Raw genomic sequence first — 12,577 nt, 5'->3', positions numbered from 1 at the left:
TTTTTTTAACACTCCAAGACATTTTAGTGTTTGAATTATCAGAATGTGGATTACACATCTACTCACAAATATTCTGCATCATTAAACGTTAGAATAAGTACATCTGAACTTCACCTGACAAAAGTATGTGAAAGTCCCTTAGGTAGTATTCTGTGCACTGAAAAGAGAGAAGCACTTCAAACAAAGTGAATGTTCTCCTGACAACCACAGTGTGAGAATTTATTGCTTCCTAGCAACACAATATCTTATTTTTGAGGTCTAATTAGAATTTTTCAGGCAGTAAGAGCTTAGAAAGATAATGTAACTTTGAACTACATCTGCTTACTGAAACTCTAAAAAATGGAAATAGTAGCACTGAACAATTATCAGAATGTCATTAAGGACATACTGTCTGAAACCAAAAGGAGTGCTTGCAATTTGAAATATGTTTGCAATGTTAAATTTCTTCAAGTCAAAATAAATAAAAGTGGCTTTTTACAAGAAAATATCTTGGCATTATTAGTGTTAGCTTACCCTAAATTCATGTCAAAAAGGCAAAAAAAGTTACCCCTGAAAATGTTCTTAATTATGTTTATTTACTTTTTATATAAATATATTATTATTTGTGCCTCTACTCTAACTTCCATTTCATTAAAATAGCATTATGAACGTGATCCAATGTATTTGATTTTCTTAGTTGAAAGTTTAAAAAATAATCCATTTCCTGGTGAGAACACTCTTGGTATCATTAAAAACATCACTTTAGCACACCTTTTTATAAGACAATAAAACCTTATTCAGTGTGAATGTGAACTAAATCACCAACAATATTTCAATATTACCATGTATAAGTGGGCTTCCCAGGTGACTAGTTGTTAAGAACCTGCCAGCCAATGCAGGAATCTAAGAGACATGAGTTCAATCCCGGAGTCATGAAGATCCCCTGGAGTAGGAAATGGCAACCCACACTAGTTTTCTTGCCAGGAGAATCCCATGAACAGTGGAGCCTCATGGGCTATGGTCCATAGGGTCGTAAAGAGCCAGACACAACTGAATTGACTTAACACAGCACATGTATAATTATAAAAACTAGCTTTGATGATAAGAAGAAGATATTTATTCATATATGTGCCAGTCCCTTTCCTCAGGATACATACTCTGTCCAGCAGTCTGAAAGAGATATTATGCTCTGTTTGGATAATCCAAGACCTCAGTAGATGCTATTGAGTTTCTTCTCCCACCAGGATTCCCTCTAAACATTTGTAATTTTCTCTTTTCATGAGGATTAACGATAAAATATAAACCATCTTCTTTACCAAATGCCCAAATAGGAATGTACTTTGAGCTGATAAATTCTCAGGGTAATATGTTCTGAATATTTAAAGGGAGTAGTGAGGCTTACATTCAGCCCCGCAACTGGACTCCTACTATTTCAATCAAGCAATCCTAGCAGTTGCTTTTGGCAACAGCCCAAGAATTGTAGCAGTGGTCTCTAAATAAGTTTGGCTTTGCTGTTAATACCAGCCTTGGCTATTGTTGGAAGCCATTTGAACTCAGAGCATCAGTATCTCCTGCAGCTAAGCCTATAACTTCCGCTACCCCTTCCTGAGGAGTTCCTGGATTATTCATGCTTGAGAACGCAGAGCATCTTTCTCTATAAAACACTGCATAGAGAATATCACTCAAGAGTCCCTAGTTCCATGGTAGCTCTTTAAGGAAATCTTGTTTTTCCATCTGTTCAAAATTCCCAAGTGTTTCATTAGAAAAGTAATCCTTTCATTTTCTCTCTACATTTCTGTGCATATCTTATAATAGTCATGCATTTCCTCATCCTTTCTTCATTTTATAGATAAGAAAGCCATGTCTCAGCTTACCAGGTCAAACATCTATTAAGTTTAAGGATTAGAATATAATCATGCTTCTATCTCACACTCTTCCTGACAGATTACATGACCCTTCATATTCTATGAGATAAGCAGCACCACTCTAGTATAACTAAGTATCAGTTGTTCTTTATTACTACAACATATTTTAAAAGCAAATTTGTTTTTCTTTAATATAAAGGATGCAATGGCAGGCACTGTTATTTACCAACTCAGTGTCCATTCCTTCCTTATATTCTGGTAGCATCTTAGTTTTATTGTTTGAAGAAACCATGGCCAAACACAGTATGACAAATAAAAATATAAATTAGGTCATGTGTGCAGTGAATTTTCTTGGAAAAAATTATCTCCCTAATTAAGGAATAAGATGAAATCAACAAGAAAATAATGAATAAGAAGAAAAAAAGAATAAGAGGAGGAGAAAATCAGTCTCTGTCTCTCTGGATGACTTAGGGCCATTGATACCCTGAAATGATCAGCCCTACAACAGCCAACTACTAGTTTGGTATCAGAAAGCAGCCATGATGGAAAGATATTGTAGATGTATATTTCTGTCTTGCAATTAATGGCCAACTGAACCTGATGCTTATGATTAAGAATTTATAAGTAACATGGTAAAATATATCAAGCAAAGTAACTTTTCTGAATTGGAAGAACTTGATTACACATTTTCTGAAGAAATGTTCTAAGAAGTCAGTAGTAACTGTATCACTGAACCATTACTTAGCTCCCAAATGAAAGCTTTTACATCCTTGAAATCTCTACGATTTAAATTTTGGCTTCTATATTGTAATGACTGTTTCTTAAACTACTCTTTGGGCTTAAAAATCTAAAAAAATTTGAAAGTTTACAATTTATATAAAATAATACTATAAACAATATATATGCTTTTAAATTTGTTTTCATTTATCAGTTCCTAATAGCTAAATTCAAATTCTTTTTGTTAAGGATAATTTCAAGCACCTATTCATTTTTGGCCATAATGCTTCTGTGAATACAACATTACACATAAAATAAGTAACAAAATATTCTTGAGTATCTCCTCAATGAGAATTTACGTCTCCTCATAATAATTTTATTTTCAGAAGGAAGGAGAGAAGTAAAAAATAGAGGAAGAGGTAAGAAAAATAAATGTATTGTAGAATAGGTAGGAAGGAGGAAGAGCAAAGTGAGGGAGGGAGAAAGTACAGTGACTTGAACATTCTTTTCTGCTTTGTTTTATGTTTTCTGTAAAGTCAAGGCAGTATTCGACATAGGATTAGCTTATTAATAAACATATTTACATTAACTTTAAAAGTGCAAAAGTATCCAAATGTTCATCTTGATGAGTAAAAACTTAGAGCAAAATTTTGTCCATATATAGAGTCATGATTGAAGATACTTTTGAGTGGGCAAAGACTGTTATAGACACATGAGTTGGGTGTGAGAACACTTGTGTGAGTGTGTGTGTGTAGAGAGATTGTGTACATGCATATTTAATTCTCAAGAAATGGCCTTTAAAGAAAGGGCATGAAAAATTTTGAGTACTGCCTAGGAGGTATAATTCAATAAACATAGGTTAAAGGTTAAAGTATGATTCATTTGTATCTCTTTCATTTCTTTGGAAAAGGCTATTTCTGGTTAATTGATTTTCACAGCTCATTGATTCATGTTCACCATCTAAATGTCACCTTATTTTTTTCAGTGATGGTTTGCACTTGAGTGGTTTATATCACCACATGAAGCTTAGTTTGTATCAGTGTTAATTGTAATTCCTGTTGGAGGTGTAAATATTCTAGTTTTACTATGTCTACCTTTCTTTGAAACATTAACACATCTCTAACTTTGCTGGGTCAAACAAGCTTTCCTGGTCATGATTGCCTGGTATCAAATAGAGTACAGAAAACCCTTTGGAGGTACACAGCTTCACAAAATCTGAAATGTACAAGAACTTTTAAAAGAAAAGTAGCCAAAAAGTTCTAAGATGTTTTGCATCACCTAATATTATGCTTAAAGTAAAATGATTTGCATCACTCTTGGGAACCAAGAATGGCAAAATTTCATCTCTTTTGATGTGTAACTGACTAATATAAAGAACTAGAGGAAAAAGTAAAGAAAACAATATTGAGTGAGTGGAATACCAAATATCATCACAGTTTGCAGTAATGCTGCCTTTTACGAAGAGGGTGTTCAACACTGGACATGTCAGAATGACATAAACAGTTTTGATACCTTCAAATGGTTTCAATGGTCACAAAATGTCCTTGAAATCTACTGATACTTGGCTTGTAAATGGATTATCTCATTTCTAAATGCTTGATAAAATGGTAAGTTGTATCACTGTAAGTGACGCAGACACGTGGGAACATATTGGAAGCTGAACTAAAGAATCAAAAGAAGCAAATTGAGGAAAAAAAGTTATTTTCTTTCAAGAAATAAAATAAATAGAATTGAAAGGTGAAGGGACATAAGTGAAAAATAGTTTGCATATCTTCAATCAATAGGCTTCAATCTATAGGAAAAAGCAAAACATTTCATCAAAAGCTAATTCATAAGTAATAGTATTTCTGATACCTAAATCACTCTCCAACTGGAAAATCTATGCATTGGAAAGACTATCTGTCAGTATTTGGGAAACTGAAAGTAACTGAGCTATAAATAAATTTATTTATGAAATATACAATAGATATGAATGTCACATTGTGGATGGTGTCAGTGGTGGCCATGTCTTCTGTGATTGGGCTCTGTGAAGAAAATTTTGCTTCCTTGCTCAATATGAGCAGAGAAAATCCTTTTACAACATATAATTTTGTGAGTTCTTGCTGACCATCTACACATCTGCTCTTGCCCCAGGTATAACTGTTCACCTTTCCTTTGTATTACCTCATAAAACTCTGATAGATTTTTATTACAGCTTCATCCACAAAATAATTGCAACAACAGATTTACATAGTCCTTTTTTTTTCTTTTTCTGTAAAGCCCATGAAGGTTGAGGCTATTTCATGCTCTTTTTCAGACCTTTTAACACTTACATAAAGCCTGATAAATTAGATATCAGTAAACAATTATTATATATATATATGTATGAAATAAGTCTATTTACCCAGAAAATATTCATCTTCATTTTCAAGATTAACTGCTTGTTGCCCTCGTCAATACAGTTACTCTCTATCTGTAAATGTGTCTTTGGAAATGCTGATACAGACAAACTGCAGGTTCAAATTCTATTTCTCCTCCCTAAGTTCTCTCATTATTACCTTGTTGGAAACAAACCAATGATCAGTTAAATCTTAGTAGGTTTTTGAGGAAATAAAGCAGTGTTTTTTTGTTTTTTTGTTTTTAGCTACCATCCAGTATTGTATGGGCCATTCCTCAAGTAAGTGTCAGAAACTAACATCCAAATTCATGTCCAAGTTAAAACATTTCTAGACATTAATGTTGACATAGTGATGGTACCATGACTGAAAGAATAGGTCATTGTACTTTGGAATATTTTCAAAGCCTAATTCATCCCAAGGAAAACTTAATGGGAACTTTCTAAGCTGCTGGAAGTAAAAAAGGTGACTACCTTATTGAGCTGTCTTGTATATTCTACCTCTGGAAAAGCCATATCTGTCCATAACATATTAGCATACGCAAACTCAGTTACTCTGAATTATTCAAGGTCTTCTAAGTTATGATCCAAAGGTACTGGGAAGGGATTTTCCACTATGTGTAAGTGAAATGATCAATAATCCCTTTCACCCGCCCAAAAAATACAGACAAATAATTAAAAAGATAATCCTTTCATCATTCCAGATATCAACCAAAGGCTTACAAATTATATGAAAAACATTTGTTCTTAAAATTGCTTAAATGCAGATAAGAGCACTGGGACTCTGATATTCTTGTTGGGTCCATTCTTCTCAAGTTCCCTCTATCCGCAGCTCAGTCAGACAGAAGTTCAGCCAGGATAGAGCAGTCAGTTTTCACAGTCAACAAACTGTTGTTATTTAGTAACTAAGTTGTGTCTGACTCTTTTGAGATCCCATGGATTGTAGCCTGCCAGACTCCTCTGACCATGGGATTTACCAGCAAGAATACTGGAATGGATTGCCATTTCCTTCTCCAGGAGGTTTAGATTTGGCAATGATACTCATACTCAGAGACACTGTTACTGGAAGTGACCCTATAGATGCAAATGACCAGGGAACATCAATGACTGTATTAGCCTGAGGATGCTATGATTGCTAGACCAAGAATATTACTGGTTGATGTTGTGTGTGTGCACAGTGAAGATAAGATGTATATTTTTATTCCTTGAGAAACCACCAAAAAGTAACTAAAAATACAGTACTAACTAAACATGAACAGAAATTTGAAGGGTACATTAAAATAATTACATAACATAAACAAAGCAGTAAACAAGAAGAAAGAAAGAAAACAGAGAGAAAACAGAGAACAAAGAGTAAAACTGTAAATGAAAATCCACCCATATAAATAGTTACCTTAAATGTGAAATTTCGCAAAAGGCAGAAATTATTAGACTAGGTAAAAAAGCAAGAGCCAACTACATACTATCTATAAAAGACATCCAATAGATTCAAAGTGCAAAGAGGTTGAAAGCCAAATATGGGAAAAGGTATATCAAATAACATACATATTAGAAGGCTAGAGTGGCTTTATTATTATCAGTTAAAATACACATATTACTATATATAGACAATATAATTATACTATATATATACATAATATTCTTAGGGAGTAACTTTTTAACCTAGGGAGTAACTTTTTAAAAACCATTTTTAAGATATAGTTTATTACAATGTTGTGTTAGTTTTGGGCATATCAATAATCTCAGATATGCAGATGACACCACCGTTATGGCAGAAAGTGAAGAACTAAAGAGCCTCTTGGTGAAAGTGAAAGAGGAGAGTGAAAAAGTTGGCTTAAAGCTCAACATTCAGAAAACTAAGTTCATGGCATCCAGTCCCATCACTTCATGGCAGATAGATGGGGAAACAGTGGAAACAGTGGCTGACTTTATTTTTCTGGGCTCCAAAATCACTGCAGATGGTGACTGCAGCTATGAAATTAAAAGATGCTTACTCCTTGGAAGGAACGTTATGACCAACCTAGACAGCATGTTAAAAAGCAGAGACATTACTTTGTCAACAAAGGTCCATCTAGTCAAGGCTATGGTTTTTCCAGTGGTCATGTTTGGATGTGAGAGTTGGACTATAAAGAAAGCTGAGCACTGAAGAATTGATGCTTTTGAACTGTGGTGTTGGAGAAGGCTTTTGAGAGTCCCTTGGACTTCAAGGAGATCCAACCAGTCCATCCTAAAGGAGATCAGTCCTGGGTGTTCATTGGAAGGACTGATGTTGAAGCTGAAATTCCAATACTTTGGCCACCTGATGCGAAGAGCTGACTCATTTGAAAAGACCCTGATGCTGGGAAAGACTGAGGGCAGGAGGAGAAGGGGACGACAGAGGATAAGATGGTTGGATGGCATCACCAACTCAACGAGCATGGGTTTGGGTGGACTCTGGGAGTTGGTGATGGACAGGGAGGCCTGACGTGCTGTGGTTCATGGGGTCGCAAAGAGTCGGACACGACTGAGTGACTGAACTGAACTGACTGTGTTAGTTTCAGATGAATAGCAAAGTGATCCAGGTATATGTATGTATTGTTTTTAAAATTCTTTCCCATTATAACTTATTACAAGACATTGAATATAGCTCTTCCCTATGCTATATAGTAGGTCCTCTTTATTTAATCCCAAACTCCTAACTTAACTCTTCCTATCCAATGCCCTGCTATCCACTTGGTAACTATAAGCTTATTTTCTATGTCTATAAGTCAATTTCTGTTTTGTAAATAAATTCATCAGCATCTTTTTTTAAAGATCCACATATAAGTAATATCATATAATATTTGTCTTTTCCTATTCAAACTACTTCACTAAATTTAATAATCTCTAGGTCCACCCAAGTTGCTGCGAACAGCATTATTTCATTCTTTTTTATACTGAGTAATCAATTCATTAAGAAGATATGATAGTTATAAAAGTATACACAGCCAAAATACGTCAAAGTATGTGAAACAAAAATGGATGAAACAAAGGAGAAAGAAAAAAACTTGATAGTAATTATTGGAGATTTCAACACCCCACTCTCAGTAACTGACAGAAAAAAACTAGAATTATTATCAGCAAGAATACCAGAAAAGCATTGACATACATAGAATACACAACTCAGCAACTGTAGGACATGCATTCTTTCCAAGCACTAATGGGACATATTCCAGAATAGATCATATGCTAAGTTATAAAACAATTCTCAATATAATTGAAATAACAAATCATACAAAGTATGCTCTGACCTGATTTGTCATTCTTGATTCGGATGGAATTATCACTTCTTTTCAAAATCACAAACCTGATATCTTTCTTGATTTTAATTTTCTTATTCACGTCAACAGCACAAAAATTCAATACCCAGTATATATTTTTACAACTCTTATTACTCCTCTGTCTTAGTTATTCATAGCCTATTCAAAGCATCTCATATTTTACAGAACAACCTTATGGTCTTCTGGCCTTTGGATTTTTTTCCACTGTATTCATTCATTACTTTAGAGCTGGAGTGATCTTTGTAAAATGCTAATCTGCTTATTGTATGCAGGCAGAAGCAACACTTAGAACTGGACATGGAACAACAGACTGGCTGAAAATTGGGAAAAGAGTATGTCAACCTGTCTATTGTCACCCTGCTTATTTAATTTATATGCAAAGCACATCATGCAAAATGCCCAGCTGGATGAAGCATAAGCTGGAATCAAGATTGCTGAGAGAAATATCAACAACCTCACATATGCAGATGGCATCACCCTAATGGCAGAAAGTGAAGAGGAATAAAAGAAACTCATGATGAAGGTGAAAGAGGAGAATGAAAAAGTTGGCTTAAAACTCAACATTCAAAAAAAAAAAAAAAAGATTGTGACATCCGGTCACATCACTTCACGTCAAACAGATGGGGGAAAAATAGAAATAGTGACAAACTTTATTTTTTGTACTCTAGAATCACTGTAGACAGTGACTGTAGTAGCCATGAAATTAAAAGATGCTTTCTCTGTGGAAGAAAGTTATAACAAACATAGACAGCATATTAAAAGCAGAGACATTACTTTGCCAACAAATGTCCATATGGTCCAAGCTATGGTTATTACAGTAATCATGTATGGATGTGAGAGTTGCACCATGAAGATGGCTAAACACCTAAGAACTGGTGCATTCAAACTGTGGTGCTGGAGAAGACTCTTGAGAGTCCCTCGGACAGCAAGGAGATCAAACCAGTCAATCCTAAAGGAAATCACCCTGAATATTAATTGGAAGGACTGGTGCTGAAAATGAAGCTCCAATACTTTGGCCACCTGATGCAAAGAGCAGACTCTTTGGCAAACACCGTGATGCTGGGAAAGATTGAGGGCAGGAGGAGAAGGCTGGATGAGATAGTTGATGACATCAGTGATTCAATGGACATGAGTTTGAACAAATTCTGGGAGAAAGTGAAGGACAGGGAAGCCTGGCATGCTGCAGTCCATGGGGTTGCAAGGATTCAGAGTGACTGAACAAAAATCTGCTTATTGTGGCTTCCCTGGTGGCTCAGATGGTAAAGAATTTGCCTGCAATGCAGGAGACCCAGGTTTCACTCCTGGGTTTGGAAGATCCCTTAGAGAAGGGAGTGGCTACCTGCTCCTGATTCTTGCACAGTCTGCTCTAGTACTCCTCCCTGAGAATTCCACGGACAGAGGAACCTCACAGGCTATAGCCCGTGGGGTTGCAGTCAAACACGACTGAGTAACACTTTCACTTTTCAATCTGCTTATACATTTCACAAATAGGGGATCGGGATTGGGAATACATGTAAATCCATGGCTGATTCATATCAATGTATGACAAAACCCACTGGGAAAAAAAAATAATAATAATAAAAATTAAAAAAGAAAAAAAAAAATAAAGGAAATGGAAGCAAAAAAAAAAAAAAAAAACTCAATGGCTTCCCATTTCAGTCATCAAACATTCTAATTTTCCTTTATATGGCTGAAATGCTGCTTGTATCTTGTTCCACCCTACTTGTATCTTGTTCCACCTCCCAACCCACATGCCAGCCAGCTGAAATCAGGATGTGTCATATTCTTGCTTGCTCTGAATCTTTATATATGTTGATCATTCTACCTTAAACATCCAGTTTCCTATCTCATCCAATGTTTTCTCCCCTATCCTTGCTGACTCTACCAGGATAATTCCTACTCATCTTTTTAGACTTAGCAGAGATATAATTTTGTCTGGAAAGTCTTTCTTGAAGTCCTTCAGAACAAATCTCCTGTTAGGTACTCACTCCCACTGTATTATTAATCTGTGGAGTAATAAGATCTCCAAAGCATTGCACATAGCAAATGTTCAATAATTGTTTAACAGATGAATGAGTAAAAGGATAAATGAATGAAAAACACGAATAACACTTTGAATATAGTATTAATGTTTCAGTTGAGCAAAGTTTAATTTAGACCTTTGAATCTTGGCATATTGGTTAAAGTATGTGCACATTTCCCAGCTCTGGCCAACTTTCTATGATTAAAACCATAAATTAAAGAAGCAACTTGCTGACACTTTGTCAGCATTCAATCAACTCCCCCCAGTGATTATCTAATTTTCTTCTCAAATAAATTTTCTCCTTCCATACTCCCTCGGGCAATAGACTGAGTAAACAGATGAACCTTGAACTGAATTCTGTAGGACATTTAGATTCTTTTAATATGGAAAACCAATTTTAAAGTTTAAAAATTCATATTCTTACCTCATTTATATTTATATCTCTGTACCTGCGAATGAAATAAGTATCACAATCTAATTCTGTCATCAGTGGATTAAACATTTGTCTTAATTTTATCCATTAATAATTTACTTGGTATTATGGGTAAGTAGGAGTTGGTATTTGGGTATATTCTTTGTTGGCAATAAATATGTCCTGAAGGACAAGTCATCAAGTAACTTTATTAGCACAAGAAAAATAATAGCTTCATACAGTCTAGTTTTCATAACTAAGGTATTTAAGAGCTCCAGAGTAAATATATCTGGAAGGCAGTAGGGTAAGTGATGATTAATGAGCACTTCTATGTGGGAAATGATAGCTTTTATTATAATTATATAACAAATAAATCTTAGGTATTAATATAACAGCTATATATGTTATTAAAATCTGAGAAGTACAGGTATGTCTATTAGTAGTGACTACATAGTGGATTGCACTAGAGTAGACATTCCCATTTAAATTTATTTTTTTTAATTGTTTATGTACATGATAAGAGACATTTCTTCTAGAAAATGAAATGATACTCAAAGGATGCAATAGCAGTTTTACAAAGTTTAGGAAGAGAAATAGACTCACATAATACTTTTATATATTCCATTTTTTTATGTACATTATAAATGTATACACATACATACACATACACACTCAGTGAAAGTAATGCAAAGTAGTGTAGCCTGCCGGGATCTTCTGTCCACAGGATTTCCCAGGCAAGAATGCTGGAGTGGGTTGCCATTTTCTCCTCCAGGGGATATTCCCAACCCAGGGATCAAACCCAGGTCTCCTGAATTACGGGCCGATTCTTTACTATCTGAGCCACCAGGGAAGCCCCAAATACTAATTTACACTTGAGATGCATTCTGCTAACTTTAACAGATGCTGAATGACAAGTTGATGTTAAGATGATGGTTATGAGTTGAACTGTGTTCTGTTAAAATTTATATATTGAAATCCTAGCCCAACATACCTCAGAAAAAGATCTTATTAGGAAATATGGTCATTTCAGATGCAATTCGTTAAGGTGAGATCATACTGGAGTAGGGCAGGTTTCTAAATCAATATGAGGTAAACTTATAAAAAGAAAGACATATGAAGAAAAGAGACACATACAGGAAGGCCACGGAAGGAACAGTAATAATGCCACCTATAAGCTAGGAATGACAAAGATTGGCAGCAAGCCACCAGAAGCCAGGAGGGAAAGATGGAACAGATTTTGCAGTATAGCCCTCAAAAGAGACTTAACCCTGTGTACATATTGATCTCAAGACTTCTAGCCTACAGAACTTGAAAAATACTTCTATTGTTTAAGTCAGCTGGTTTGTGGTACATTGTTATAAGCAGCCCAAGCAATTCAATAGAATGGCTAAATACCTATGATACTTTATATCTATGACAACTGGCTAAGAAAAACTAGTTGTGTTGAGATCCAAGTGCTTTATTCAAAGAGATGTTAACTCAAGGATACTGAGGGTATGATTAGCTTGAGCAACATGCATGCAGTCATGTGAGGTGCACATCAATCTTCTGTATGTGAGAGTTAACTGGAATGATCATCTGTGCTAGCTTTGTCTCTTCAAATTATGTTTCAGGCCTCTTAGTATGCCCTGTGATTTTCTTGATAGCAGGATGTGATGTCCTGGGTAAAACAAATTGCTTAAATAGGCCTTTAGTAAAGTGGTATAAAGTGTGGGGAGGGGCAATCATTCTACTGTCCTATGATTATGTCTATCTCTTAGTGAGTGTATGCCTTTGGACCGTGAACTTCACAAGTGCCCCTTGATTTTTCCTCTTTCCCTTAGTTGGGACAGAATGCGAAATAAAATAGGCTATACATGGAAATATGGAAACTTCCTTTCTCCCTCATGGAAGGCTAAAGTGGGCCGG

The sequence above is a fragment of the Dama dama genome, chromosome 18, assembly GCF_033118175.1.
Source record: "Dama dama isolate Ldn47 chromosome 18, ASM3311817v1, whole genome shotgun sequence".
Lineage (NCBI taxonomy): Eukaryota > Metazoa > Chordata > Mammalia > Artiodactyla > Cervidae > Dama > Dama dama.
The sequence above is the reverse complement of the archived record's forward strand: the minus strand, read 5'-3'. Positions refer to the sequence as shown.